Raw genomic sequence first — 24,992 nt, 5'->3', positions numbered from 1 at the left:
CGATGTGCGGTGAACAAACCCTAGCGTTTGGTTTCGGAAAGAATTGTATATAATATATCCATGGATGTGGTGACTTTCTACGTCTTAGTAATATGACAGCTAATAGCTAGTCGTGCTAGTTTGCAGTGAATGTTTTATAAATCGAAAAAAAACGCAACGTCTGTGCCACGTTGATACTGAAGGTCTAACAGGCCTGCTGATTTGATTAGATATGTTTCTCATGGTTTCCCGCTCCATATCAAAACACAAATAACTATTCAATACAAAAAAATGCGTTCATAATCAATAAAAAATCGCGAACAAAATTTCAGAAAACTTTTTCACAATTCATAGCCACTATGGTGCCTGGAGAGCGTCTCCGACTGGTGTGTTTAGCGTCCTATCCCACCCATTCATCAAAAGTGGTTCCAAAGTGGCAACAAATGACGTCACAGAAGCGGGAGTAGACAACTATGGTATCTAAATTTTATTAAAAAATAAAAAAAAGAATAAAAAAGTTTATTTTTGAGGAAATTGATTTCAAAGTTGGTACTTTTTGGTTTTCGGATAATATTAACGTAAACTTACCGCAAATAGAATTTTATACAGCTAAGTGATCTTATAATATATATAAAGAGCCTGTTTCGGGATCTCCACAGACATAAAAAGTATCGGCGTAACCCAAGTAGATCGCCAGTATTTAATTGTCGAAATTTGTCAAGAAATAACCGAGGGGGCGTATTTGACATTTTTACAGAAAAAAAGCGAAACGCCTAAAATTATTTCATGGCATCAGAGCCTTTTACCTGTGCTCACAGAGTGCTTGAAGAACGTTAATATAATGGGGACTGAAAATCCACTGCGGGAGATCGAGCAAAACATCCGACCCACGACGGATGTGAAAAACACTGCTTTCCGCCGCGGCCTCTTTTAAAATTCGTGAGTCGAGAACAACAAATCCGACGAACTTGCGGTTTGTGGCACCTGCGTTTTTAGAGACGACGTCATAACATATATTTTATTCAGCGAAATTTAAAATTATACCCTTTTTGTCTGCAAGATTTGAGATGAAATACTGTAAACGACTTAAGTTTCGCGGGCTCAAATTTTCGCGAATCGGGCCGAAGCTGAAAATTTGAAATTATCCGCGGGTTCTAAATTTCGCGAATCGGGCTTAGCTTTATAGCGTTCACATATTGCCCGAATTCTTCGCGGGATGTGTTTTTCGCGAAATGTAGGCGATTCGCGAAATTCGCGAAAATTAGGTCCTCGCGAAAATTTAGTCGTTTGCAGTACCCATATATATATATATATATATATATATATATATATATATGGGTATCTAGATATATTGGAAGACGGGCCCTTTCCGACATTTGCAAAGCTGAGATGACGCGCCACGTCACTACCGCAATTCGGAACTGGCGCGGGCCTTAAATCAGCAACGGTTGTCGTCTACCCAGTTAAGCGAATTCGAAACTAATATAACACAGAGAGCTGGTCAGAAATTGAGTCTGCCGAAACGAGTGGCCGGGATGTTCTAATCGATTCAGGCGTCGCCCCGGACAGGCGAAGGTTGCGGGTTCAATCCCCACTACTGGCTCAATTTTTCGCCAGCTCTCTTTCCCTTTCCCTAACTTTAATGCAATTAATTCAATATTCACCTTCTCCCCTCTTCGCTCACAATATTACCTACGGCTGCACTAGTCAATCTTCACTCATTCCCATTATATATACGGTGCAGCCTGTCTCTATAAGGAGGAGTGGTTGCCTAGATATATTGGAAGACGGGCACTTTCCGACATTTGCAAAGCTGAGATGACGTGCCACGTCACTGCCGCAATTCGGAACTAGCGCGGGCCTTAAAGGGGTAGGGAAACGAAATTTCAGCGCTCATTTTCTGGCTTTAATGTGTTGCATGTTGCACCCTAACCTCAAAAACAATTCCGTTGAAAAGCACAAGAAAACTGATTTTAAAACTAAATAAACGATCTTCAATATGCACCTGGTGGATGCATGCGGAGCCTATTTGGGAGGTAGTCTAGCAACGTTGTGGAAACTGCTACGTAGTCGTGACGTAGCAGTTTCCTTCGGAGCAGCGCCGCTCTTTGGTATTTCAACATTTTCCTTCTTACCTTTCCTCCTCAACTCACAAGTCGCGCATTGTAGCAAACGGTTCAAGAAGACGGAAAGGAAGGACCCCCCTCTTTCTTGGACCCTCGTTCGTGCAACCGGACATAGCCATTCTCCCCCTAGAAGATTAGCACGTCGCTCAAAACTCGAATAAAAGTTGCTTTTCCCACCTCGTTCAGCCCTAAGCTGACAGTGTGGTGGAAGCCACGTGCTCCTTGGGCCAGCCACACGCTCGTCACCCCACGGGCACTTCGAGCGGCTCGGTTGTAACGTGCTGACGCTATTGACACCATCACAACGCTGACAACGCCACCAAGGGCAAAGCTCATAACCACGCCTGCCTTGCTACTCCACGAACGCGGGAAATCTTTTATTCTGTTTTTGTTTGCGCCGGATATCCCATGACGCATCGCGCTCTCCGTTCGCTTCTCTTCGAGCGCTTGCTCGAGTGCACCGTTTGGAACGAAAAATATGGCCAATCGTTCAAAATACAAACGCGCGATTATCATTTACGGTTATTATACGTCATGCTTGACCCATTCCCGAACGAAATCTGAATATTTCAATTTTTGTTTTCGTACCCCTTTAAGGCTGCGGTCCCACGGCGGCCATGACATATGACGCTTTCCGCACGTTTTCGAAATGCGATTATGGCGTGTTCAAGCTTGCTAAAATTATGTGTTACATATCATCTTGTACTGTACAACATTATCTTTCTTCTGATGTAGGATTTGTTTTCCTAGTGCAAAACGCTACTTCAGTGGGCGCCCGCGAACATTGGCCTTATCGGCAAAACATGGTTTCGTAGTACAGTGGTACAGGGTGCACGATTGGAGCAATTTCTTTCAACTTTTAGAATGTCATAGAAGAAGAGTGCGTTCATTGTCAACAGAGGCCCTTTTTTCGTTTTTCATTTTATTTTGACACATATTTACTTTAAAAAATATACCTCGCGGAAGCACATTCAGTCGCGAAGTTTTGGCCGCCTACTCGGTCATTTCATTTGAAACTTTTTACATGTGTTTGCAATTATGGTCGAAAGAGCTACGCTAAATTTCATTGTAATATGGCCTAAACTTTTTTCGGAATGCCCACGTGAAAAGTGACAAAAACAGTTACTTTTGGCAAACTTCATTTGGTAGTGCAGTAGTACAGCGTTTAGGGATTGGCACATTTGAATAAAATTGTAGACCCGCAAAGAAAAACATATTCTGCTTTGTCAACAGAGGCACTTTTTCTAAATTTCACCTTTGATTTTTCATAAAAAAAAAGTTTGAATACAGGCGAAATCACGAATTTGTTGATAGTCAAAACTGAGCATTTTGACCCCTTTTGGCAGACATTTAGGCCGATACTTTTAGTATGAAATGGAGATTACTGTCCCAGATCCTGTATATTAGCCCACATTTTCGCTAATCGTGCCTAATTATTAAAAAAATCGTTGAAAAATACAGAAAATATAAATTGGATGTCTGGTTGCTCCTTCTATGTGGTGGCGGCTGAAATGTGACTACGCGAGGTTCGGGAAACTGCCGAGGATGGCGCTGATTCCAGCTGTGGTTGCCAGCTTCGGAAACTGGTTGTACATTTGGCTTCTTGCGTTTCTTGCGTTTCTGGAAAACTTGGTCGAAACTCGTGAGGTCCTTTAATTATAACACGGTACTTTCTGCTAAAATAGCTTTTAGGAAGAGTTTCAATCGCTTTCATATTGTCAAACGATTTTTTTTATGCGAGGCTCCACCGGTTCAGTCTGCTGAATAAATCGTTCACGCAATTGACATCGAAGTTTCAAATTACCGAAATCACTGATTGAGATCAGTGACCGAAATTCCCAAATCGCCAGTACCACGTCGATACGCAGCGTGACGCACGTGCTTCTGGTGCGTGTGCACGTACGTGTTTGCTGCGTGGTTCTTCGGTTGCTGCGAGTTTTCGCGTATTTATTGTGCACTGCTTACCTCCGTCTGCGCATGCCCCTCATCCTTGTAACTACCCCTGCTCTGTGTGCCTAGCGTGAAGTTTGCGCCTGTCTTTTCGTTCGCTGACTAAGCTGGTGTCGGTGTCCTTCCTACTGGCTGTTGTTCGTGTTTGCGCATCGTGTATGTCGCTTTGATTACTAGGTCCCCTGTTTATGGGGCGGAGCAAGCGGTGGTCGTCGCGCCAGGGGTGGGTCGTGATTGGGGAAACAGCTTAGCAGCCGACGCCGACTTCGGCGCGTTTTTTCTGAGCACGCGCGTACTGCCGTTGATATTGCTACTTCACGCCGTGACGATGCGCTGATCTACAGGCGGTCGGCGCTCGCGTGATATTGTTGAAAATTCTCGAACGTGTACTTACGAGTCGAAAGCCATAATAGAATTAAAGTGGACATTTGGCCGGCAGCCGGGATACCGTGGCTCTCAAAAACAGATTGCTAGGAGTGCCCTCTCATTCGCTGGTTCCACGCTGGGTGTGCGCAGTCCGTGCTTCTGGCCTCCCCGGCCGTCCAAATGCGTTTTTCTGATGCTTGTTTTGTTTTGAATAAACAATAGATTCCTGCTGATATTCTCCTTTATAATCTTCACTCTTGACAACTCTTTAGTGTTCAAAGGAACTCCGTCAAATTTGATGATAATGCATGTGTAAGTACAACTGGAACCTCATAGTTGCGAGAATACTTTTCCTGGATTCTCTGCACCTTTCTGATAATATGATCGGTCTCCATAAATTGCACTTCCCCGCTTCGGGAGCACAGCCAGCGGTGGTTCTCTGTCGGTCATCGGACCTCACACACGTGAAGCGTTGCCAAAGCTGTGATATACCGGGCGTTTTATTATTATGTTTTTTTGTTTGTTCGTTTTTTCTGAAAGAAATGATACTTTTTGGTATTCCTGCGGGATAACATTATCGGCTGCGGCGGACGTAAAGGAACGAGCGTAAATTGACAGTTAGTGGGCTAATAAACTAAAATTTGCCATTTGCGAACGCTGGAGAGGGGGCGACCTCCTCTCCACTGTTCGCTCCGCTGAAGTGGAACAGGGTGGGAGAAGCTTCCACTTCGTTCTTGACTTGTCACCGACTACAGTTGCTAATTCCACTTGTCATTTTGGAGCAATGACGAGATAGAGCTGAGTCATGTATTGCGTTCTCTGAGATGGAGAACGCAATGCGCGCGGAGTTGCTCCACGTATGCACCAGTCACCAGTAAAAACGACCTGCCCTCCGAGGAGGTCGAGCGAGACGCCGGTGGACATGGGGGTCGGCCACCTCACCGTCACCACCGTCTACCGTGCCTTCAAAAACACGGGGCGCAATGTGTTTGTGCAGTATAACAAAAAAATTGAACAAACAAGGTGCAAACTTTTACTTTTTCCTAAGTGTGGTTTGCAGGGCTAAACAGAATACAAAAACGATACGCCGTGCTGGGATGACGTCGACTACAATGGTACACGATCATAACAAAAGCACAAATCCTGCCACATTCTTTTGCTACAGTGATAAGAGCATATCTTTGTCCGCGATGCAGCAACAGAGACATTATTTCCAAATTAGAGTTAGAAGTAAGCCTTCGATGCTGGTACTAACCAACTCACTTCACTCACAGGATGAAAACGTGAAACTTGGTATCATTCGAAAAGAGATCGAAAAATAACACCCACCACTTCAACTTGGACATCCAAAAATAATGAACTTTAGTGGATCGCACGCAAAAGCTTCGCGTACGCAATAAAATTGCCGGTCAGAAGTACGTTTGCGCAACCAAAATCACCATATGAGTCATCAAATTATGACGAAAAAGCAGGTGTGAGAATGCCAAAAATATTCAACATTTATTTTTGTCAATATTTGTTTTTCTATCCACGTGCTTATTTCGGAGTGGAAAGCCGTGAAACTCCCCATAAGATTATTTCGAGCAGCGTTTCCGGCGGTGCTCGCTCGAGCGTAAAATGCCGCTTTGTTGCTACTTTGGCGAATCAAACAAGGAAGTTACGTTCACCTACAATGTCCTGTCCACAAGAAGAAAGGTCAAAATTTCCGCTTCGTTTTTTTTTTATTTTTTTTTTATATTCCTTTCTTTTGCACGATATCGGGGATGGATTAGTACCCTTTCCTGCACTCTCGCTGCGACGAACAGTCCGATAAACGAGTTCTGAAAATCTCATAAAATCGTGGTTTGTTCTCAGAGACACATCCGTGTGTAAGAAAAACCGCGGCCCTGATAAATAGCGTCGACTTGAGGTTGAACTTTGCATTTGCTTTGTAAACACAAGCGTGACGTCACGTACGCATCCCACGCGACCCGACTGAAGTCTAAACTGGTGTACTATGCGTGGGCAATGGGGCATTCTTTTGACTTCCCGGCCGCGACGACCTTGGCGAGGGAGGACAGAGGGGGGTCCCGAAAACTCCTAGAATCGTGGTTTGTTCGCAGGGACACATCCGTGTGTAAGAAAAACCGCGGCCCTGACAAATAGCGTCGACTTGAGGTTGAACTTTGCATTTGCTTTGTAAACACAAGCGTGACGTCACGTACGTATCCCACTCGACCCGACTGAACTCTGAACTGGTGTACTATGCGTGGGCAATGGGGCATTCTTTTGACTTCCGGCAGTGCGCCGTCGGTAGCTCTATCAGATAAAGAGGTTTGGTTCTTTGCGAGCTATAATGAATGAATCCCGGACAAAAGCTCATCGGACAAAAGCTCACCGGACAGAAGTTCACCGGACAAAAGCTCACCGGACAAAAGCTCACCCATTTTTTTAAAAGACCCGGACAAAAGCTCACCAGGAAAAAATTTCATGTTGGTCTTATAGAGAAACCAAGTTTAGAGAAAAAGGCAATGATCCTCCTTTTAGCGAATTCGGCAACCGCGAAGCGGTGTGTAGGGCTAAGTCAGGTGAGTTAACATTTTTGTAATGAGCCGCCGCAGACTGCCGCCGGCGAAGCGGCAGGAGCGCAGCAGGGGGTTTGGGTTAACACGCGCACCAGTGATACACACGCGAAGTAGAAAAGCCTTTTTAAATAGCGTGGATCCTCATTTCGATAAACGCCATATCTCTAAACTGAGACCCTGCTTTCTCTAAACAGTGCTTCAATAAAACGTGCCCGTTCTCCAAAACATGTTTCGACGGAATGGCATTCGATGAACCGTAGTAAACCCTTGCGTGAGATAGGGTACAAGTTAACCTAAAAATGGTGCAATGTCCATCGCGTCTGCATTTTATTTCAGCCCGTGTTTCGCCCGGGTAACGACAAAAGAAAAATGAGGTGAGCTTTTGTCCGGGTCTGTGAAAAAACGAGTGAGCTTTTGTCCGGTGAGCTTTTGTCCGGTGAGCTTCTGTCCGGTGAGCTTTTGTACGGTGAGCTTTTGTCCGGTTACCATAATGAATAGCGGTGTGTGAAGCAGTTCAGCTCCAAATATTGTGTAGTGCCTAATAGACAAGAAGGTGTTTGTTGATGTAATCAGTGTCCGCTACGCTGTTTTCTTTCTGTTAATTTCACTAACAAAACTTTAGTTGCGAGAACAGCTTCGCTTGTCGTGTTTGTTTTCTTCACACCGTCGCCGTCGTTTGAGCGGTTTTCATCATATAAGTATAACGTTTACGGATTCGCCCTATTCGCTGCATAAAAGAAGACTACTTCTTCTGTAGGTTACGAGTAACAACGGTGCCATTGCGCAGCTCCGAAGGTCATGGGTGGCTCACCGTAGAAGGGCACTATCACACAAAGGGAACGTGTTAGAACACCTGCACGAACGGCTAGAAAGCGTGCATATCCGTGGAAGAAAGAAGACTCGATATCCTATTGACCGTTTTATCCTGTTTTCAAAGCTTCAAATAGAATTTCAGGCACCGCGTTGTTGCGCATGCACTTTTGAATTTTTGGCAGTTACAGCTTTGATTCTTTTAGGTTTTAGACAGACATCATTAATTTTTTTTAACTTTTTCCTGTTCTTCAAGTTTATAAAGTTTTTAGTTAGGCTTTCGTTGCCTCGAGAGTAAGCCACAGAAAACACTCGCCCGCAATTATTAATTTGGGTGCAATATATCCAATAAGCTTAACAAATATTACAAAAATGACATTTTCTTTTTTAAAAAAGCTGACGAATTTTAATGATTATAAATTGATATATGGTATACGCATTATCCAACAGCCTCCTAATAAAAAGAAGAAAAAAAAATATCGGTAAGCTTTTCTCCGCATGCGCTCAATGGCCGGTGAGCTTTTCTCCGCATCCGCCGGTTTTGCGGTGAGCTTTTCTCCGGTGAGTTTTTTTCCGGTGAGCTTTTCTCCGGGATTCGTTTACGTGTGCGAGCGTTGCTAAAAATAGAGACCACTATCGATGTTTTAGTATACATGGTTTCATTCTTTGTCAGAGCGCAAACAAAGGTTAGATGTCACGAAAACACATACACAAAGACAAAAAGCACTTTATCACGGCGCATTTTATGCGTTGTTATATTAGTGGGTGGAATCACCCAAAGAAAGATAGTGAACGCCGTGGCGTTCAGGTGTTGAGCTGTTGGTGATGCTTGATCGGCGCAATATGTCGGCCGACCTCCAACTGAGGGTGATATGAGGCAGGGCAGCTCTGTGGTTTTACTTGTTGTTTGTTCTGTTTTCTTTCTTTTTTGCGCAAAATATTGCGGCTCACAACACCTGGGCATCGTCGTCCGATGAAGCTCTGTTTTATTGACTGGCGTTTCATCGAATAGTGGACATTTCATCGAACACCGCTTCATTGAACGCCAAATCATCAAGTAGCTTGAAAATGCCTGATCGAATTACGTTTCTGCTATCGCATTATTGCAGATATAATAACTACGCTCGTCATATTTTGTAAATAACGGTAGCCTTTAGCGAAAATTATGTTGCATAGTTAGTTTCGGCCGTCAGCAAACAGTGAAAAATATCTATCTACCTATATATATACATATATATGAAGTGAAAAATGCGTACTGTCGGAGTTACTAATTCGAAGTTTACTACGACGTTTCGAGCGGGGACCACTCTTCATCACCTAATTTTAAACGGTCCCGGCTCGAAACATCGTAATAAACTTTGAATTAGTAACTCCGGCAGTACGCGTTTTTGACTATATATATATATATATACATTTTACTAATACAACGTATGGACATTTACACTCACCAAGTAAACATTTTCAGCTGTGATTTGAGACTGTGTTGTGTTTATCCCGCTCTTAATTATTTATTTTTTGTTTCTCCCGTTTCTGGCCTTTTTAGTATAGGCTTCCGCCAGCTCGCTTGAGCGTCAACTCTAATTTCAAGTGAAACAAGTTTGTAAATTAGGGTGGCACTATATAGGTTTGAAATCCTATGCCAATTTTATTGCCATTTGGTGGGCCACGTACGAATTTTGAAATATATCTTTTCATCCAAATAATCGACTAGTAAATCGAATGGCGATTCGGACGAATTTACTACGACGGGAAGAACGAATTTGCAAATCTCATGGCAATTAGGAAATTTCAGCCATCCTTGGTTTCCGATTGCTCGCGTTCAGTAGCGGCTCCCTCCACACAGAGTAGCCTCGAGCCAGAATTCGCGGAGTCTCTACTGACCGGCCAAAAAAGTGCGGCGCTTCAACTGCTCCCGCCCAGACGATTTGATGTATTTGTATACGCCCATGACATCGGCCGCGATCGGCGATTGAGGTTCCGTTAGCCAACGCAAGCGTCAGCGGACGTCTCATATTTCCATACTCTCACTTAGCTACAGAAACAAAAACAACAAAAACAAATCATCCAGTCCATGTTCACTATGTTCACCACTGACAAGATAGTCGGTAGTCGACGAGTTTCCGTGCAAAGCCGATCAAAACGAGGCACCAGATCAACGTTTACCTCGCTTCCTTTTACGGCTGCCATCAGGAAAGATCTGGCTTGTCGCGTTCCCTCAACGCCACTCCGAATATTGTTTGTGCCCCGCGCACCATCCTGTTGTAGCAATCTTTTTACTGTCCCCATGTGATTTCTTTTTTATGCTCTTACTGGTGTTTGATCATAATTCGGTCATTGAAATAGTTTTTGCTGCCGACCCTACCATTGTTTTGACCCTCTCGCAGCAAAGGAATATTATGCCTGCACTACACAGGAAATAAGAATGTAGACACTCCGTCCCATATCTCAAATTACATCACAATGTGTTTACACAACTGTAGTGCAGAGGTACGATGAGCAGGGTCCGAGAAAATATTAGTTTCAGTAGTTTCAAAAGACCGGCGAAAAAAAATAAAGAACCGCCAATCGGCAGCGCGTGCGAGCAGAGGCAGTGGTGACAGGAAGCGCCAGGTGTGTCTTTCGTACGGCCGGCATCCAGGGCGCGCTCAGATGTGTACTGTTACGCTCATGAACTCATGAGACGTTGACGCACTGTCGAAGGTGTACTATTTTTTATTCGTAGGATTGCAACGCTGGGGAATGTAAGCGTGTGATTTCAGAAAGCGCTTCCTACCAACCATTCCTACGCGTGAGTGCTCCTGCAACCCAAGCATTGTATTCGCTCCGGGCGCTGGTGTTTTGAAAAAACCCGTGGCGCCATCTGTCCGTCGAAATAAAAACTATTGGTATGTTACCGCGGTTACCGCCCTTCCCGACTGCTTTCGCGTTAGGCTTGCCAGGCGTAAAGTGCAGGCGTACTCGGCTGCTTTCGTTATGTCGTCGCAACAACGCAGTCGAAAAAGCGCACTTCTCTTTATTGCTGTGTTTACGACTGCCACAACAGCTACGGAAACACAGCTGGGAAGCTCCCAGTGGTAGAGTTTTACCGCTTTCCAGCAAAGCCGTACGAGGCAGAGCGTCGACGGAAATGGGTTGCAGCGGTGCGGCGCGCAACGTAAAGAAACCTTTTCTTTTTTTTGTCGCTTCTCGGTTTTTGTTTGCTCTCCATGATACAGAATTGTTTCTCGCTGGCACAGTTAGACACTGCATTTTTGTGTACAGCGGAGACGGAGACTCCTGGGAACCCGCGAATGGGCAGGCCAGGATTTGCAGCTGCCACTTCGTAGGAAACAAAAAAAGCTCCATCGCTCAGCACCCCGCTTACATCCCCACGATCTTCCCTTCGTCGTACAAGGCGAGATGCAATGTGACGACAGAGACACAACTGCAAAGATATGCAATGTGACGACAGAGACACACTGCTCCATGTTTGCACCACCCACGCACGCCAGCCTTGGAGGTGCAGCTCGCGCCCACGATGAGTCTCGGGTGCGCTAAAAGCTGCCGTAGCAAAAAAAAAAAAAAAAGTGTGTTATGCACGGTTGAACCGAGAAATCAGAACAACAACAAATGAGGAGTGGAGAGGGGTACGCGAAACCGAACCGGGTGGCACGCTCACCCGAAGCCGGACGTTGTAAACAGCAGACTCCATCTGCGCGAGGCATTTCCCTACAACTTCGCTGGGAGCTGTGGAATGAAGGACTTCTTCTTTCACGCCAAACACGTGACGGCCCGCATAAAGTTGCTCCCCTAACTTCAGTGACTTTTCTTTTAAATATTCTGCGATCTCGTCAATCCTTCTGAAGCCGCAAAAGAGCACTGTCGGATCGCACGTGCGAGCCGCCATTTTCAGATGAGAACATACCAATCGTTCTTAGGTCGACCACGGGCGGCGCTAGGGAGCGCAAGCGACGGTGGCGCCGGAGTGGCCGCCCGGAGGGTATACAGTTACGTCCTCGCGCCCGTGCCTTTGCCAGCCCCGTACACAACTTATGCAGTATCGAAAAAGCATAGTTCAAAACTAAAGGTCCCACTTTTCCATACCGCTTCAAAACCCCATCTCGCTCAAATCACTTGGCAGCGGGACAATTTGGGGCAGGGGGCCTCCAGTTGGGGATTATCCGGTACATTGTCCTCCCAACAATGAACGTGGGCGTGACGCGCCAGAGGGTGAACACGTGAAAGGAGGGGCATAAGAGTGGAGAAGGAAACTCAAGGTCGCCAGCGACGGGAAAAAAGGGTTTCAAAATTGGCGCGCAGGTTTTGCAGCATTTGCTCACACGGACAGCCAACGCTGCCCTGGTGGTTCAACTAATGTCTTGTTCAAGACGGCCGCCGTGGTACCGCAGCCTTAAATCAGCAACGGTTGTCGTCTACCCAGTTAAACGAATTCGAAACTAATATAACACAGAGAGCTGGTCAGAAATTGAGTCTGCCGAAACGAGTGGCCGGGATGGTCTAATCGATTCAGGCGTCGCCCCGGACAGGCGAAGGTTGCGGGTTCAATCCCCGCTCCTGGCCCGATTTTTCGCTAGCTCTCTTTCCCTTTCTCTTTCCCTAACTTTAATGCAATAAATTCATTAATCACCTTCTCCCCTCTTCGCTCATAATATTACTACGGGTGCACTTGTCAATGTTCACCCATTCCCATTATATACATGGTGCAGCCTGTCCCTATGGAGAGGAGTAGTTCCCTAGATATCTTGGATGACGGGCCCTTTCCGACATTTGCAAAGCTGAGATGACGTGCCACGTCACTGCCGCAATTCGAAACTAGCGCGGGCCTTAAATCAGCAACGGTTTCCGTCTACCCAGTGAAGCGAATACGATTAACAGAGGCCCTTGATCGTGGCCTCTTGTTGAGTGAGCGGAGCCCTCAGACAGAGGAGCGTCGGGCGAACATCGTACTAACTTTCAAGAATAAGACTCCGAATGTAGGACCCATATTAAGAACACATTTTAACATTTCACAAGAAAGTGAACGCATCGCAAGGATTATCCCTTCCGTTCCCCGAGTAGCGTACAGACGCTCACGCAATCTTAGGGACGCCATAGTTGGGTCTAATACAACCTACACTGAAAGCACTGGCAGTCGCCCTTGTGGAAGAACAAATTGCGAGGTCTGTCAACACGTGACACCTAAAACCACGGTAGAGAGTACGAATTGCAATTTCACCTACATAACCCACGGAAACTTAAGCTGCGGCACAAGTAATGTGATATACCTCCTCACATGTGGCAACTGCGGTAAGCAGTACGTGGGCCAAACCAGCACACCTTTCCGATTGAGGCTTACCAATCACAGGGCGCATGTAAATTCATTTCCCAAACTCCCCCCTTCAAAACATATGGCTTTACGCAAACACACGCTTGACAAACTGGACGTTACATTTTTACAATCCAATGTCAAAGGCAACCGTGATCGCCGAGCAGAGAGAATCGTGTCTTTTTTACAAATTTAATTCAATCCGGGCCGATATCAATGGAGATCCAGGTATAATGTGTGGACGCTATATACGGGCGCCACTGTGTGTAAAGAGCGCGGGGGGCGTTACCCCCTGTGAAAGAACGCATAAAAGCAGCAGCGGGGACGCCGACCAAAGGGGAGAGAAGCGGGGCCTGGAGCGAAAGGTACACGCTGCGGCGGTGTCGACCAACGACCTTGTTAATACTAACTTCATGTTTACAATTTACTAATAAATGTAGCTTCACGTTTTCCGAAATCCTGGCTCCGTGTTGTTCCGCCGGGTTGGGCACGCAGCAAGGCAACTTTCCCACATGGCGCCCAACGCGGGGCCCGACTGCTGCTGCCATCTGCTGGATCCTGCGAGAAATCTTCTTGGCTGTGGAATAGTTTTAGGTCGGTGACATGAATTGGTCCTGTGGACTGACCACTGGAGCAGCAAATAAGTGTGTATGTGAGCGGGGACAGCTTTTTGCCAACACGGAATGGACCCTCCCACCTGTTTGCCAGTGAGGCCGTGAATCCCCGTGTTGCATCACTCAGGGGATGAGTGCGCCTGAGCACGAGGTCTCCCACCTCAAACTGCAGGTTTCGGCGACCCTGGTTGTACTGCTCGGACTGCTGCAGTCTGGCGACGTCGAGGCTCTCCCGAGCTTCTCTGAGGTTGTCCGAGAAGCGCTTGCGGAGGTCGTCTGCAAACTTCGAGTAGCTGGCGCTGCTCGAAGTTTGCAGTTTGAATACACCGCAGAGGAACGGAGGCTCCTCTGTCCGCTGTGCGGAGTCCCGGAGCTCGCCCGAGAAACACACCGAGCGGGGCTCCTACACGTGACCCGGGAAGCTGCCGACCGCGCTGCGAGGCTCCAGAACCACGACGAGCTGCAGAGGGCCATCGACGTCGTACGAAGGCAACGTCCTCAACTTCTGAGGTCAAACGACCAGGACGAGCACGTCATCGACATGCCTGACTTTTGAGGGGGGGATTGTGTGGACGCTATAGGGGCGCCACTGTGTGTAAAGAGCGCGGGGGGCGTTACCCCCTGTGAAAGAACGCATAAAAGCAGCAGCGGGGACGCCGACCAAAGGGGAGAGAAGCGGGGCCTGGAGCGAAAGGTACACGCTGCGGCGGTGTCGACCAACGACCTTGTTAATACTAACTTCATGTTTACAATTTACTAATAAATGTAGCTTCACGTTTTCCGAAATCCTGGCTCCGTGTTGTTCCGCCGGGTTGGGCACGCAGCAAGGCAACTTTTCCACAAACGTCATCTATGCATGCAATCTACCTTGATCCTCCTGTAGCGGAGTGACTGTATCTAATTCAATCCCATTCGTTCAACCCTTTGATTTTTCCGTGTACCTTTCTGTATAACCTGTCGATGAGTCAACGGGTCATGACCTTCAACAGGCATCTTCCACCTGTTGCTCCTTGTTGAATGTTCTGGGACTGTGGATAACACTGTTATATTTACGATTTTTTTTTTGTTGCAGGAGATTTGTTTATGCACTTTGGCCGAGCATTTGCTTGATTTACTGTTTGCGCTTTTTTCAGTTTTTTTTTTTAATGCAGGAGATTTGTCTATGCGCGTTGGCGTTGATTTACTCTGTGTGCTTATTTCACCTTCTCTTTCTCTATGCAGGGTTTTTTTCTACGCGTTTGGACGTTATTTACTGTGTGCGCTTATTACATTTCTCCTTTTTTTTGACTCTGCTTCGTTTGGCGTTGCGTCCTTCCGCGGCGTGCGTTGCTGGCCATCTGGGCCGATCCAACTCTGTGAACGTTACTGCGCCTTCCGCACGTGACGTTCCTGGGGTCACGAAATCTGAGGTGGCCTTTGGTTGGCTGCGATGGCTGGCGGCGTCTGCTGCGGCCGCGCGTGGAATGGGGGGGGGGGGGGGGGGGGGGGGGGGGGGAGGAGTGTAGCAGCGTTTTCTTACTTGGGCATTTTTACACGTGATCTGACAGGTGACGTGGCCCGGGTGTGGAAACCGAAAACAACTCTGTAACCGACTCTGGCAACCAGTCTTGAAGAAGGCCTGTCTCAGGCCGAAACGTCGACTCACTAAATCCTTTAAAACTCCAACAACGTTTCGAAGAGCGACTTCATTACTTCGTAGTCTTCGGCATCCTATGCTATATTTTCTTTATATATATATATATATATATATATATATATATATATATATATATATATATATATATATATATATATATATGAACGAATATGTGCAGAAAAATGAACCGTACTTAATTTAATGAATCAAAGAATCGAAGTTTCCAGGAACCCGCCGAAAGCCAAAAATTGGCGGAGCCAGGATTTGAAGTCTGGGCCTCCCAATGTCCGGTCGGGTGTGCTAACCACTACACCACTCCACCTTGGCTTTCTGGCGTTTCCTACCTGTCTTATTAATGCACAAGAAACGAAATGTATCCAATCGGAGGTGTTCTGGAAACACACGCCGCCGCGTGGAACGCGGTACGACGCTTAGTGTCACGTGGTACGTGCTCGTTTGTGCTCCAGAAATCCTCCCACTGTTTGTCTCGCCCCGTGTACATGTAGTATTCTTTGTTTATGAGCTTTAGAGACACGGTATCATCATCATCTGCGAGAATCAAGAGCCACGTTATTGAATATACAACACGGGCACTCACGTCATCGTACGTGGTCTCCGAGGAGGATATGAACGAATATGTGCAGATGAATGAACCGTACTTAATTTAATGATTCAAAGAATCGAAGTTTCCAGGAACCCGCCGAAAGCCAAAAATTGGCGGAGCCAGAGTTCAAATCCTGGCTCCGCCAATTTTTGGCTTTCGGCGGGTTCCTGGAAACTTCGATTCTTTGATTCATTAAATTAAGTACGGTTCATTCATCTGCACATATTCGTTCATATCCTCCTCGGAGACCACGTACGATGACGTGAAGTGCCCGTGTTGTATATATATATATATATATATATATATATATATATATATATATATATATATATTGACGTTTCGGCCGGAGCCAGGCCTTCTTTAAGAATTCTAAAAGAAGTTCCTCATTGTTAAAGAAGGCCTTGCTGAGGCCGAAACGTAAACTTAGTAAATGCTTTAAAACACCAATAACGCTTCGAAGTGCTACTTCATTACATTATATTCTTCGTCATCCTACGCTATATGTTTTATATATATATATATATTATCCTTTTACGTCCGCATAGAGATCTTGTTATTGTGAATCTCCTGTAGTTGGATATATGGGACTACTTTAAACTCTTGGATGAAGAAAGAATAAAACAATTGAAACAGGTACAACACAGCCACATCTTTCAAACTTAAAACAACACGCTCTTCTCCCAAGCGTACTTTAAACTGTTTAATATTAAACGGCTGTCTAGCTTTCCAATAAAACAAATTATTGAAGAAACAGGAAAAGAAAAACTGTTTTTATAAGCATGTAACCGGTAACCGAACCCTTAAAATTAAAACCGTAAAACCCCGAAACGAAATCGATATCACCAGTAAATGGTAACCGTAACCGTAACAGAGAGTTAATATTTTTCGGTTTTTGGTCCTTGCTTAAATCACGTAAATCTTATTTAACAAAATGAATTTAATATACATTAAACATTCTGATTTATATGATCAAGAAAAATGGATAGTTTTTTTTTTTTTCTACTTTGGGTTTAATATATGGTTTGAACTTCAAATTCGTGCATTCGAAAATACAATATATTTTTAGTTCTATTTTAAGATGCAAATATATTTCGTAGCCGTTTTTTTCTGCCCGATCGGTAATTATGTGTTGGCTTTTACTCAATGTTGGTTCGCTTTAATTTAAGAAATAATTAAGCGCGTGATGTATAATATGCGAGGGTTTTTATACGCGTGTCAAACTTTTTTTATTCAAAGAGTAACGCCGGCACAATCTCTGGATCTTAGCGTTATGACTGTTTTGATCCTAGGAAGCGTCCTAAATTACGATGTGTAATTATTTTCGAGACTTTCTGTAGTATTTTAGATATCTTATCTCAAAATTTTTTGGGCGTCTATGGCGAAACCGAAACTATCTGCTTGAAAACGATGGCCGACCTCGTGATCAGTGGCATACCCATCGTGTGATGCGATGTTTTTACCGGGGTACCGCAAAACTTACGATTAGCCTAGTCACAAGAGCAGTTCCCATCAGTCAATTAAGACGCAACGGCTGTCTCGCTGCTTTTCTTTGTAGATATCAAACATCTGTAGCAAATACTAATATACACCCATAAAGTTGCCCGCCGCAAAGCCTGTTCGCCGACAGCAAGAGGTGATAATCACTGGGTGCGTTAACAGACCCTTTTCAAAAGTTCATCGAGCAACGTTGATGCTCGCCATTACTGGATCCGGGTCTTCGCCGAACGCTGTCGGAGCCCTCGTGTCCGATACATGCTCAGAGTGCGTGACCAAGCAATGGCGACAAGCGATGGCCCAGACTTTTGAAAAAAAAAAAAAGGCCTATTGAGCGTGGGGTTCCCGTTGCAGGCTGGGAAAGAGCCCCCACTTATCGTCTGAGAAGGATTACAAATCTTGGTGGTGCGCAACGCCGTTGTCGAAGCGCCGTAGAAGCCTATCGCAAACTCGCGCTGAGCAAAAAAAAAAAAAAAAAAAAAAAAAAAAACGGTTCCAACTAAGGCCGACCTTGAATGCGGCCTATTCGCGGCGAGAAGTTTGAGTATCGCCGCCTGGTGGAAGTTTTTCACAACCACTAGTGAGTATACTTCAACTTCCCTTGCTGGTGCGAGCACGTCCAAAGCCAAGCTTCCATGCACTCTGAAAATTAAAACATACCCGCGTGCGTAGCAAGTGCTCTGCACGTAGCGTGGAAAACAGCAGCGCCCCTCGCGAGCTTCTCACCGGGAATAGTTAAAGCAAAATTGCGCCCAGTACCGGTATAAAGCTTGCCGGATTATGCATCGTGATATTATGACCCGCAGTAGTCAGCGGCCGAACATATCCCTCGTATAGCCGTCTTGCGGGAAGTATTCCGAGCAGAGCTTCGATCTTATTATCGGAGTCCACGGCTTTGGTTATATGCATAAAGAACTAGTGATACTACGTTTCAGAAATCAAATAAAGTATCATATAATTATAAAAAAAAATTTCAACAACAAACTTGGGCGGGAAATTGTAAAAGAAAGGAGATTAAGACCACATAAAAAAATTGTTGAACCGTTTATTAGAACAAATATGGAGAGGTCACAAGAAACTATTACGTGCGTAAGCTTTTTATTAAATTAGGGCGTTTTCAGATAAGATCGAACAACGATGTCCGGTGACCATTTTTAATTTTAATGAAAAAAATATATTTTGCTGGCTTTATGTCAAGAACAACAAAACCGATCCTTTTTTTGGCAAAAAAAAATTTGTCTTTCCGAAAAAAATTGTTAGCACCCCCTCAGCCACGTGCGCGTTTTGCGTATAGCGCGATGTTGGCATTTCGGGCGGCTTCCCCCAAGAAACTGTTCTGGCTACGGGTCTAGAAATATTTACTGACAAACTAGGCATAAGAAGGATTGACACCAAGTATTAATAATCAAGTATTGGAGTTGTTATTTTTACAAACAAAATCGCAAACACGGCACATTGCGCAATAATGCTCTGGATTAAAGATTTTTTTTCACCGTATCTATATAGGCTAAGGTTATAAAACTTTGCCAGTCTGTTGCCCTGTGTATAGTTAATCTTTTCATTGAATATTGTTGTCCTGGTTAGCAGGATATATTTACAAGAATCGCTCACACAGGGGCATTTAACCAAAAATGCATTTTGAAAATCATTTAAAAAAAAAGGCCATCTTCAATATTTTTTAAACTCTCCGAAATTAATGTCTATAATATGTACTAACAGAGTCTGCAAAAACATAATGCAATATTTGTGTGGCTTTCAAGCTATAAAGCGAGGAATATGGCCAAATTGACGCTAACGCGGTTGCCATAAATGGGGCGTGCGCATACCCGTTCTTCACAATTTCTTTATTGATAAAAAGCGTGAAAATGCTACGGGGTGGTCAGGAAGAGACAAATTGACAGCACAGAGGTGGACGGTAGTTTTAAAGTAAGAATTCCTAACACATTTTTGAACAACCGACCCAAAAATGCCCATGGGTCAGATCGATCGGGAGGCGCCATCCTTTGACAAGCTCCGCAGCGCCTGTTTCAACAGCCGGCGTATAGCGTCTCCGTCTACGCGACGTGAAGGAAGCAACCGGAGCGACTTTGCAAACAGATCAACCTTCAACCTTGGCGGTAACATAATATAGGATGTAGGGCCCGGCAGAACTTGCGCCTCCTCTGAGCGCCAATAGATCCGCCGCCGAAAAAAAGAAAAAAAGAAAAACGCACAATGCCAAAAAAAAAAAAAAAACTGCAAAAAAAAAAAAAAAAAGATTTGCGATTGACTGAGATTGTCTCTTTATCGCGAGAGAATCTGCGGCCCAAGTCAATACGCAAGATGGCACGGGATTGCCAGCTAAAAAGGGCACCGCAATCCGACCGCCCCTGCGGGTGGCCTTTGGCCATGAAACCGAAGCCGCGAAGAAACAGCACACACCAAAAGAGCAGATAGCTGGGACCTTGAGAGCTATGAGATAGAGTTGGGACCTTCTCTATATTCGCAAGGGGGCCCACTGCCTAAAGCGCGATCCAAACCAACGCTTCTTTTTGCGCCTGTAGGTCGTGCGGCTGCGGATGTGACGCATTTCGTGGCGTTTTTGCTGTTTTCGGGCGCGCTTTCTGAGTCAGAACCGTGCGCTTTGGTTTGGACGGGCGAAACTTCGGGCGCAGGCACGCGCGCACAAGCAAACTGCAACTGCGACAGACTGGTCGGCCAGACGGCGAGAGAAAGAGAGAGGGAGAGAGATCGCGTTGTCATGTTGGAAGAGAATAAAAGGGGGGGAGGAGAGGGCAGTCAGACGGCGAGAAACGCGGAGCCGGAACTAGCTTGCCCTCTACCGATTGGCCGGGACACAGGAGCGCCCTACTACATCACCGCGCGTTTTTGTGCGCGTTGAGAAGAAGTTGAAATTATCCAACTTTCTTGTGCGCGCCCGGAAGGAGCGAAGAAGCGGCGCGACGTCACGAAAATACGTCACATCCGCAGCCGCACGAAAAGAAGCGTTGGTTTGGATCGCGCTTAAAGGCCGACAACCAGACTCGAGATTCTGCAAGGCAGAAGATCCTCCTTACCATGGGGGAGGAGGAAACAGGCAACGGTGGACAGGGTAGAAGGGGGGGAGAGGAGGTAGTGGGCGAAAAGTGGAAAGCGCGGACTGGTCGTCGGTCTTGAAGCATCAAGCGATTTCATCGTGAGCAGCTCCTGCGACGGCTCACGTGCGTGTTCTCTATTTCGATGGCTGAACGTTACAGTTCGAAGCGCGAGTGTTGCGCTGATTACCTCAAGAGGCACAAGAAAAAAATTGTTTACCAAAGGAACTTTCGAAGTGTGATGGACCTGGACATTGTTTCGTTGAAGAAGCGTCTCCGTGGAGGAAGTGTTCCTGTGAGAGAAACAGACTTTGTGTGCGTGAACTGTTTCAGCCGTTTCAAAGAAATGACGGCGGAATCGTCGGAATCAACGGGGCCAGAGGAAACCTTCGTCCCGGAACACGCAGCCGTCGAAGAGTTGAACAGGTATGCGCACTCTTCAGGAGTTTCACCCTTGAAACCACGTTCCGCCGTAAAAAGGCACTGTAGGAGGTCTTACGCCAAGCGAAAGCAGGAAGAAATTGAACGCGCTCTGAGCAAGAAGCTAAGATCAGGCGTCACTACAGCGTATGGCGTGGGAGACAAGCCAACAACCTCAGCACAAAGCTGCAGCACCTGCTCAGAGTGGTTGAGCAACCTTCGGTCTGCGTTTGACGCTTCGGACTCGTACCATGAGCGCTGCCGACTTTTAACGCTATACTCCCGGAGTCGCTCTCAACGAAAGAAATTCAAGGTGTTATTCCTTCAGCGACCCGCTATTTGCTCCGCAAATCAAGACATTACAAAGAAAAACTGGGAGTGTGGGCAATTCCTGACCCTTACACAAGAAGGAGAGTAAGCGAGGCGGAACTGCAGGCAGCGATGGACTATTACATCAAAGATGATCTAAATTGTACACAGCAGAGTCCGAACAGAAAGGACGTCGTTGACGTCATGGTGGACGGAACGAGACAGTACATTGCGAGACGTGTGATGACGCGGTCAATTAGCGAGGCTTATCGAATGTATAAGACAGCCCACCCAGACACAGCCATCGGCCTTACAAAATTCTATTCTTTGAAGCCAAAATGGGTTGTGCACATCCCCTCGCATGACGTTTGTGTGTGCGTTTATTGCGCAAACACGAAGCTCGCTGTGTGCGCCCTGTAAAACATTACAGGCGTCATAAGGAGCGCCGAAGACCTCCGTGACCTTTCTCTGTGCAGTCCACCTTCTGCCAAGTGTTCACTCGGAGAGTGCAGGGCATGTCCCTCGGTTGGGTGTTTTGAGGCGCCTAACCTTGGAATTCCAGATGAGGAGGTGCTTTACGCAGTCTGGGAGAACGGCGATCTAATAAAGAAGGAAGTGAACCCAAATACGTTTCTGGAGCACCTTCAAGAATGTGTCAGGAAGTGGACATCCCATGATTACATCAGGCGCCTCCAGGGGAAGGCGATAAGCGATGAAAAGAATTATCTGCGGAAAGCTAGCATTGTGCTTCACTTCGATTTCGCGGAGAACTGGACGGTTGTTCTGCCCGAGGAAATCCAGTCTTACCACTGGAGAAAAAGTCAAGTCTCCATATTCACCTGCGGGGTCACGACAAGAAAAGGAACCTGCAGCTGCGCCGTCATAAGTGACGACATGTGCCACGACTCCGCCCACGCATGCTATGCTGTTAGCAAGGTGCACGAGTGGCTTGAGGACAAAATTCCGGTGTATGCTCATGTGACCTACGTTAGTGATGGTGCAGCAAGCCACTTTAAGAACAAATACCAACTGCATGAGCTGCAGGGCAGCAAGTACACGTCAACAAAGTGGATTTTTTCCGCAACTGGACAAGGTAAGAGTGCCTGTGACGGAATCGGGGTCTTGTCAAACACCAGGCAACATTGTACAACCTCCGAGGGCCCACCACGTCTGTGATCAAGACGGCGTCAGAGATGGTTGCCGCACTGAACACTAAACTGCCGAACGTGGAACTAATCCACCTCCCGAAAGGTGACGTCAAAGCGTTCAGGGACATGAAGGCAAGAGAGTGGGACTCTGTTTCTGCTGTGCGCGGAATTCGGTCGTGTCACTTGTGGCAGTGTACGCGGTCCGGCACCTCGCAACCAAAGCTGTTTGTAGCAACAGTAGACGCAGAAAAGATATATCTTTGAAAGTAAAGTCTCTTACGGCTGCGAAAGGCAGATCGAGGTCGCCAGATTACAATCGCAATGAGAAGAAACGAACAGCAATCGCTACACACTAAACATTTTCACGCCCTTATTGGTGTAAATGGCATGGGTCACAACTCACCCCCTTATTGGTGTACAAAAACGCCCTAGAAAAATGGTGTTATATCTCACACCCTCAAAAACCGGTGTAATCCCTTACACCCTACACAGAAAGGAGTGATTCTGCTCTACACCTATTTATTAGGGTGTGATGGCAGCAGTACACCCTACCAAAAACGTGTACTGCAGCTAGAAGAGCATGGTGGGTAAACCCCGAGACTAGTGACAAAAAAATTGGGAAAACACAATACTGTCTCAAAATGTCTTGAGACGTGTTGTGTTGTCCCGATTTTTTGTCCTAGTCTTGGGTTTTTTTCACCATGATCCTTCACCAGCTCGCCTGCGCAGTAACTCTCACTTCATTCAGCTACAATAAGTTATACTAAATGTGTAACACAGCATTTCATCAAAAAGTATTTACGGAGAAATGATTGCTAACAAATTGAAACATGTGGAACACTTTATTTTTTGAATCCAGAAAAAAACGTGCATGGACCTCATCTTCTTCTTTCGCGAATTCGCGAGAAACCCATGTCAAACCTCAAATGCTGGCATTTGTGACCTAGTGTTAAGTTTTTGTGACAAAGCTACAAAATTCTCAGAGGCTTAAAATAAATGCACTCAAACTTTAAATAAGGCTTTCCTTCGCCTAAACCTACTTTAAAGCTTTCTAGTTCTGCTGACGTAGGCAAAACTCGACAGGCTGGCAGAGACGGAACGACCGGGAGTTGATTGAGGCGTAAGCAGCAGTTCATGCTTGTAAATAGTAAAATGGTCTATTCAGACGGAAGCAGGACTACTACCAGAAGCATGCTTGCAGAGTACTTACAAATAAAACACCGATCTCATGTAATCCGTGATAGTTGCATAATCCGGTTCGGGCACCACAGAAAAATTCGCAAACACAACGTCCGGGATGAAGGCGATTGCTCACATTCAACGGAACTCTCGCCGTCGCCGATGAGCAGCTCTCTGTCGTGATAGATGCACAATCCGACTAGGGCAGCACAAAACTACGCAAACACAATGTCGAGGATGAAGGCGGTCGATCACAATCAGCGGAAGTCTGACGAGCGCCGACGAGCAGTTCTTTGTCGAAACGCGTCCAACAAACACAGCACAATAATTCCATGGACTCCGACGAAATTCACAAACATTACCAAAAAATTAGTATGAACGTATTCCGGCCGTTCAAGAAGAAAAACCACGGCTGCGACTGCAACGCACGAAAAACAGAAGAACACTGACGCCTGACGGAAGCTTTTTAGAAACCGGACCTACGTGGCCCCTACACTCACCGTAATTTGGAATACAGCAAAGACTTCGGCCCCAGTGAGCCCATCAGCGCGTCGGAGCGAGTCACGTGACATATTATAGTCCAAGCGTCCCTGTCCCACGGAGAACGGTCACGTGTTACACACCACCCCTCTGATTTGCTAGAAGCGGCCTTCGCACTCGCTCACAGCCACACGAAGACACAAAAGAAGGTGTGGAGGCTTATCAGAAGACGAGGTCAAAGAGGGGTGGACAAAGCAGCTAATCTCCCTCTGCGGCTTTGTATAAGCCACCTGGGCTGCCCAAGGAGGGTCGCAAAATGGGACACGTCAGCACTTGCTTCACGCTGTGGCGTGCGTGCTCTGATGCCGACCGCGAAATCACAAAATAAATGACACAAAACAAATTCGAACGCATGAAACAAGAGATGCAATTTCACCCGTACGAAAAAAGAAAAAAAAAGGAAAAAAAAGCGTCGGGAGGCTAGATATTTTGGTGTCAACTAAGGATCGCGTACTATAGCCGGGGTGTCATAAATTCGGCACTTTCGATTGTCTTGCGGAATTGTTTCGTTAGAACTACACACAAAAATAAAATCTCAGTGAAGGTGCTATAAGTAGTGCGAGGGCCAGTCAGGTGAGTTTGTAATACACGAAATCAGGGCGCCACGACCCATAAATTGTTCAGTGGTTCAGCGCAGGAGGTCTTTCTCTGGTTAAAAGTAAGCAGATTCCGTTTTGCTTCATCTTGTTTTTCTTTTCTTTTTTAACGTCGGATTTTAGGCGGTTAAGAAATAGACATACCTCGCCGGCATAGGCCATTCATGCGGGAATCTTGACGCTCAACCAAAAACGGCATCGCCTACGGTATGTCAGGATGGCGTCGCCGCGACCCATCCTTTTTTTCACAGATATTGGCTGGACCAAAATGGTAACGG

This window comes from Ixodes scapularis, unplaced genomic scaffold, assembly GCF_016920785.2.
Source record: "Ixodes scapularis isolate PalLabHiFi unplaced genomic scaffold, ASM1692078v2 PGA_scaffold4__175_contigs__length_147842914, whole genome shotgun sequence".
NCBI classification, from domain to species: Eukaryota; Metazoa; Arthropoda; class Arachnida; order Ixodida; family Ixodidae; genus Ixodes; species Ixodes scapularis.
This window is presented reverse-complemented; position numbering follows the sequence as displayed.